The following is a 7,377-nucleotide window of genomic DNA, read 5'->3' on the forward strand; positions in this document are numbered from 1 at the left end:
AATCTGGTATAGCCATTGTGGAAATCAGTGTGGAGGTTCCTGAGACAGCTAAAAATAGATTTACCATACAACCCAGGTATACCATTCCTAGGCATATATCCTAAGGACTTATTGCACTAGCTTAGACAAACATGCACATCCATGTTTATTGCTATTCTGTTCACAATAGCTAGGAAATGGAACCAGCCTAGATGTCCCTCAACTGATGAGTGGATAATGAAAATGTGGTAAATTTTACAATGCAGTTCTATTCAGCAATAAAGAAAAATGAAATTTGCAGGGAAATGGATAGACCTGGAAAGGCAATTATACTTAGGTAACCCAGGCCCAGAAAGCCAAGTGTGGCATGTTCTCTCTTATATGTGGATCCTAGCTACAAATGTTTGGACTTGTGAGTTGGAATCAAGTCAGTAGCAGAGGCCAGTAAGCTAGTAAGGGAACATAAGAGTGGGAGGAGAGGGGATGGTATTGTATATGTAAGTAGGATAGATTACTGGGGATATAAAGGCCTAAGTGAGGTCAGGGAAGAGATTGAGTAAAGGAAAGATGCGGGAGGGTTAATCAAAATCTAATAGGATGCAAATAAATCATATAGAATCCTCCAGTTTCGGACAATGGAACACTCAGGAGCCATAGATCGTTGTCAGAAAATTTTCAGTACCAGGGATGGGATACCTCAGTGAGTTGTTGGCCAGGGAGGTCCCTGATGCCCCCAAAACATTATAGGCCATTGCCGAGGCCCTTGGTTTCCCACCAGGAATACATGGTAAGACCCTATTGCTGAAGACTCCACATACTTGGGCTTCAAGGCCACTGAGAAATCCTGCTAGAAGTGAGCTGGTAACCTCCTCCATGTAGACCAGCTGACAGAAAGCTGGAAGAAGCCATTCTACATGTAGTTCAATGAGAGCAAGAGATACCACCAGTGAAGAAACTCAACAGTGGACACTGCAAGCCTCATAATTGGCCAGCCAGGCCAAATGAGCCAACGGGTGCAATAGTGGCATGTCTGTCATGGTGGAAGCCAACTGCCCTCCAATTGGTCTGGAGGGCCGCTCCATGGGGGAATACATCCCTGATACTGAAAACTTAAAACAGGGGTAGTCATGAGCCCTATGGGTGTAACATCTGCTGATGTCTGGATTAAGTGTATATACTGTGCTTATCAAACTGCCCAGTAAGCACTTCTCTTAATATTTATACCCTTATATTAACGCTACTCTCACTTTGGGTAGAGAATCTTCTCTTTTCAGGTGGCAGTGACCTTGGGACGACTCAGAAGGTTTCATAGTGCTGGAAAGAAGTGACTGGAGTACTAAGTAACATCTCGATCACACCTTCCAAGGCTCAGGGTCTAATGCGGAAGAGGTGGTGGAAAGAATGTAAGAGCCAGCCGGGCGTGGTGGCACACGCCTTTAACACCAGCACTCGGGAGGCAGAGGTAGGGGGATCACTGTGAGTTCAAGGCCACCCTGAGACTACAGAGTTAATTCCAGGTCAGCCTGGACCAGAGTGAGACCCTACCTCGGAAAAAAAAAAAAAAAAAAAAAAAGAATGTAAGAGCCAAAGGAAGGGTAGGACTCCTTTCAACATGCTCCTCCAGACACAAAATGACCTGCATAACCATGACCTCACCATGCCTGACACTACCTACACAAGACTATCATAAGAGGAAAAGATCATGACATCAAAATAAAAGAGACTTATTGAGATGGGAAGGAGATATGATGGAGAATGGAATTTCAAAGGGGAAAGTGGGGGGGGGGGGAGGGAAGGTATTACCATGGGATCTTTTTTATAATCATGGAAAATGTTAATAAAAATTGAGAAAAAAAACTAAGAGGGTATGAATAAGGCATATGGAAACCTACTTTTTGGACAATGGCAACACTTGAAAAATTTCAGAGATGGGATACTTTCCAGTGAGTTGTTGGCTCCCAAAACATTACATACAGACCATTGCCTAGGCTCTTGGTTTCCTACTAGGAATAGATAGTAAGACCCTATTGCTGAAGATTTGACATGCTTGGGCTACAATGTCACCCTGAGACTATATAGTGAATTCCAGGTCAGCCTGTGCTAGATATAGCAAGACACTAAAAAAAAAGGGGGTGGGGGCTTTAAAAAAAAAAGGCTCAGTTGGCAGCTCAGTAGATAAAGTACTTGCTATATAAGCATAAGTACCTGAGTTTAGATCCCCACAACCCACATGAAGGATATATAATCCCAGCACTCCTAGGGGGTGAGAAAGGAGGAGGACACTGAAACTAGCAAGTAGCTCATGCCAGGTATAGTGGCGCGCACACCTTTAATCCCAGCAGAGGTAGGAGGCAGAGGTAGGAGGATCACTGTGAGTTCAAGGCCAGAGTGAGTTCCAGGTCAACCTGGGCTAGAGTGAGACTCTACCACAAAAAAAGAAAATAAAAGAAAAAAGAGAGAGGGAAAGAAAGAATGAATCAATCAAACAAACAAACTAGCTCAGAAGCTCACAGTCCAGATAGCCTAGTAAACAGAGGTGAACAAGACCCTACCTTGAGGTAGATGAGGAATAAAACCCAAAGTTGTCCTCCGACCTCCCAGTGCACACTGGCATACACACCCACACATATAAACTAAAAAGAGAGCTTCCCTCTGTAGCTCTTCACTTCAATGTATTTTTATACAGGGTTCAATATCAACATAAAATCAAGCAGATACTACATGCTAGACATCCAGACAATTCAAGCTTCTAGTTGCCTGAAATATCAAACAGGAATATGACTAGTTTTATCTAAAGAATATCTAATTGTCAATTTCATATAACATTAAAGTTAGAAAAAACACCCATTATCTTGACAGTTATTGTTCTGTAAGTGCCTTTCAGGGGGTTAATAACACTTTCCAACATCCTGTATGAAATCTTAGTAGCCACCTGCAATCCCAACATTAGAGAAGCTGAGGTAGGAAGGTCACTAGTTCAAGCTACATAGCAAGATTGGTTGGGGGGCGGGGTTTAGAAGGGAAGAAGTTATCTACCTGTTTGCTTCAAAATTGTCTGTCAAATTATTTCACTGAATCTTTCCTATTTTCTTATTAACATATTCAACTAAAATTTCTACTTTCTAGAAACTACCAACCTAGTTGCCAGGTATACAGAGAAAAGGTGGCAAAACCTCTGCCTGGTGGCACTTATCCTGTGAAGGAGAGGGGTGCATAAGCAGGTGATTACAATTTGATATATGCTCTGATAAAATTATAATAAGCAAAGCCCCATGGGAATTCAAGAGTACCTGGGAATTCAGAGGAGGCCTTAACAAAGTTAAGCACAACATCTGATGAACTGTCCTCTAAATTTAATCAATTATTCCTCCATATATATTCCCCCATAAAGATTTCTCTAACCCACACAATCACTTCGGATTTAACAAAAATAAAGTAAAATAAAATAAAATACCTTCCACGCTGACAGACTTTAAAGCTAATCTACAAAACATCGCTATTGATGCATAATTCACTCTATCAGAGAATTTTTTTTCTTGTATTTAAAGCAAACCAACTTTCCTAAGGCTAATAATGATAAGTCTAAACTTCTTGAGAATTTCACCTTGAAGAATGGAATCTATCTTTAAAATTTGAGTAGGATTAAAAACTTAAATGTTCAACATAAAGATAATCACATATGTTTTTGTGTAAGACAAAGCCAGAAACAAAAGGATATTTTTCCACCTAGACCGAATCAACAAGTGTTTTTCTTTTCTATTGCTACTACTAAAACTGCCTAAATATGTTTTCAATTCTACCAAAATGTAATAATTTAAAGCAAAAAAAATTAACCAATCCCACAAAGTCACATTTTTAAGAATATCTTGTGGCAAGCACAAGATAGAAAATATCAACTAAAGAGTAGATCAGCCGGGCGTGGTGGCGCACGCCTTTAATGCCAGCACTCGGAGGCAGAGGTGATCGCCTTGAGTTCAAGGGCACCCTGAGACTACAGAGTTAATTCCAGGACTGCCTGGACCAGATACCCTACCTCGAAAAACCAAAAAAAAAGAGTAGATCAGGGCAAAATTATTTTTAATCGTAAGCACTCATATTTCTACCAAAACTCTACCCAACCTACTAATCTCACAATAATGAGATTACCAGTAGTATTTTAAAATACACAATTATTAGAAGCTAACATAAATGTAAATGGTATTCTAAAATCTCAGCACTTACAGCAGCACCTGGACTGTGCAGTCTGTGATGCTCGCTGCAGAACAGGTATAATACAGACTATTGCACTGCATTTCTTTGTCTCCATTTGTATAAAACCCCAAGTTGGCAGATGTAGGTTAATGGTCTTCATCAGATGGAACAACATAATAAGAAGAATCTGTGGTTGCCTAACTTCTTTAAAAACAAATATTCACTTCCACCAAAATAAAGAATTTAAGATGCAATTTTTCCAAGTGTTTCTGAGACTTTAAACATCTCATTTTACAATACACAAGGACAACAGGATTCTCTTTATCTAGTACTAGAATACAATCTATTCCCAACTTTAGAGACCATGAACAGGAAATTAAGATGTATCCTAAATATTTTCATTTTCTTGCCAATTAAATTACGAATAAACGATTGAGAAACACACATTCTGAATTTTATTCCTAGGTATAAATTACTTGCTAATTTTTGTGAGTGAAAAAGTAATGGAAAATAAATTTAGAAATTGCTGAAAGCATACACTATATTCAACTATACTAACAACGTGTCTTTTTTTTCAAATGTTTTGACATTAAAATACCAAAACATTAACCTGATAAGGGCCTTCTCAAAACCTAGAAAGCATTGTCCAAATGTTCTAAATATCAAAGACAGATTTTTTTTATTTCCAAATGAACTTAAATTTTACAGATACAGTGTGATAAACAAAACAAGTTTCATTGAATTGTGGCCAGCATACATTCAAATTTCTTAAGCATGAAACATCTCTACAACCAGTTTTTTCTGACTCACCAAAGCCATTGTTCACGGAAAACAAGAGCAATTAGTAAGAAATTACCGACTCTATAATCTGAACCCACATTTGTCTTAGGCACTTTATTTCGATCTAGTCTTATCATCACTTCTTCATTCGACCCCTCGAGATTCAGGGAATAATCCCAAATAAACGTCAGTTGATTTCGTTAGCACCTGTCGCCATTCTCAGATGGATCCCAAGTTGACCAAAAACAGCCCGTCCCTTACTTATTTTCCTTCTAAAATTAGTTCTTTAGAAAGTGGAACTCACGAGGCGGTCACCAAGTTTTCCGAAAGCCCATGTCTCTCCAGTCTTCCCGTTTCCAAAAAAACAAAAGTGGCCCCGCGGCACCGACCACCCCCGACCCGCCGGGATGTGGAGGGGAGCACAATGAAGCGGGAACTCAGCAGAAAGCACCCGACCCCGACGAAACCCAGACGGCGGAGGACTGCTCGCCCCTTCCTGGGAATGAGCACAAAGCCGGGAGAGGACCCGCGGAGGAGCGCTGCTCTCGGCGACCCGAGAGCCGCGGGGCTCCGGGAGTTCCCAGGTCGCGCAAGCCGTCCCGCCGCAGCAGGGCCCGGCGCGGGTCGCTCGATCGTTCCGACCCGGCCCGGCCCGGCCCACCCGCGCGCGCGCGCGCCGCGCCTCCCCACGCCCCCCCAGCCCGCCGCGGCGGGAACCCCGAGTGTCGCGTCCTCCCCCTCCCCAGCCCGACACACAGTCCGTCCTTTGTCTGAGTGCGGACTCTCGGGCTAGGTCCCACCAACTTGTGTCTGTCCCGTCCCACCCGGGAGCTCGCGCCGCCACGCCACACAAAGAAAGGAGACTTGAGGCTCGGGCTGCCATCCCCGACTGGCCACCGGAACGCCCCCCGAGACCCGGACCCGGCGGGGATCAGGCACCAGGACGAGAGCCCCTCGCCGGGCCTCCCCCCCCCCCCCGCAACAACCAACCAACCCCGGCCCGCCCGCATTTCGGCGGCTAGTTGGGCGGGGGGGGGGGGTGATCGACGCTGTCCACTCGTGGGGTCGTGTCGGGCTGCCCACACCTCCCGGCTCGCTCCGAGCGGGGGGTGTCTCCCTGGGCCCTCCCTCCACGCCTACAAAAGCGGCGCCGGGAGAGGAGCCCCGCTTGGGCGATGCCGGAGACTCGCCCGGCACCCGCGCCGAGGTCCCGCGGTCACCACTGCCCCAGATCGTGCTACGGAGCCCCAGCGGGTCGCCAAACCACTGCGCGCCTTACCTTCGTTCCGCGCGCCAGCCCGCGCCGCCCCCGCGCGCCGGCCCCACGCGCCGCCGCCGCCGCCGCCGGGGCTCCCACTGCCTGCGGTGTCCCACTGGGTGTCGGACGCGACCGGACCGAGCGCCAAACGCAGCAGCCCAATCGCCATCGCTTTTATTTGGCCCCCTCCAGTACAATCAAGCGCCGCCCCGATTGGCGGGATCCGAGAAGGCGCCCATCCAATCACAGAGCCCGTCGGGGCTCCGAGGCGTGGAGCCAGCCCTCCCCTCCCAACACGCCGAGTGAGCTGCGGACGGCGCGTGCGCCAGCGGCGGAGCTCGGGCTGAGGGAGTCGGGCTTGCCGCGCGGAAGCGCCGCGGTCGTCGTTTCTTTGTTCTTTCGCCGAACGTGTGGCGACCTCTCAGCGAGGCGGTGGCCAGGCAGGAAAGGGGGAACGGGACTCCCGGCGGACGCAGAGCCCGCCGCGCTGAGTGTGGGAGGCGGGGAGAACGCGGTGGCGGGAAAACCGGTCGGAGGGCGGGACGGCGCGCTCGGCGGCTCTTGGCGGGAATCGGCGCCGCGCGAGGAGTTCCCCGGAGGGGGAGGGACCGAGCGGCCTCTGGAGCCAAGTTTGAACCGGTTCAAAAGTCGGGGGCGGTAACGGTTTTAACCGCCGTGCCCTTGTCCGGAGCGCTGAGCCAGGCCCCCTGCGGTCCGGCGGGAGAAGGGGGCGCCCGCTGGGAGAAGGGGCCGCGCCGTGGCGGCGATCCCGGCTTCCCCTCGGCCGCTCCACCCCTCTCCCCCGCCGGCTGGACTGTAGGTGGCAGAGCTGGTAGGTGCCCAACGCCTTAGCAACTGCAAGAAAGAAAGAAAAAGGGACATAACGGTGATCTCACTCACCTCTCTTTGAGAGGTTCGATCTGCTGACATTTCCAGGGTTTGTAGTGCCAAGCATGCGTCAACGCTAAAAATTGTTAAGAGCGAGTGTAGTCTCTGCAAAGACAGGACGATTGGCGCTGTTTTCAGTCATTTTTAACAAACCGGGTACCTATGATCCCCGAAGTAGGAGGATCGCTGTCAACTCGAGGCCAGACTGGGCTATAGAGTGTGTCCCAGGTCAATCTGGGCTAGAGTGAAGTCCTGCCTCGAGGGGTAGAAAAATAAAGATC

General features: G+C 47.6%; 1 protein-coding gene across 1 annotated transcript in view; it reads right to left on the reverse strand.

The window, feature by feature from the left end:
* The window catches only part of Ezh2 (enhancer of zeste 2 polycomb repressive complex 2 subunit), a 58,210-nt gene extending 51,961 nt beyond the window's left edge, over nucleotides 1-6,249 (reverse strand). Inside the window, exon 1 of the mRNA XM_045160832.1 lies at nucleotides 6,230-6,249. The gene's annotated coding sequence lies outside the window, so the exon portion shown is untranslated. The remainder of the gene's footprint in view (nucleotides 1-6,229) is intronic.
* Nucleotides 6,250-7,377: the final 1,128 nt, after the last annotated feature.

Source organism: Jaculus jaculus, chromosome 10, assembly GCF_020740685.1.
Source record: "Jaculus jaculus isolate mJacJac1 chromosome 10, mJacJac1.mat.Y.cur, whole genome shotgun sequence".
Lineage (NCBI taxonomy): Eukaryota > Metazoa > Chordata > Mammalia > Rodentia > Dipodidae > Jaculus > Jaculus jaculus.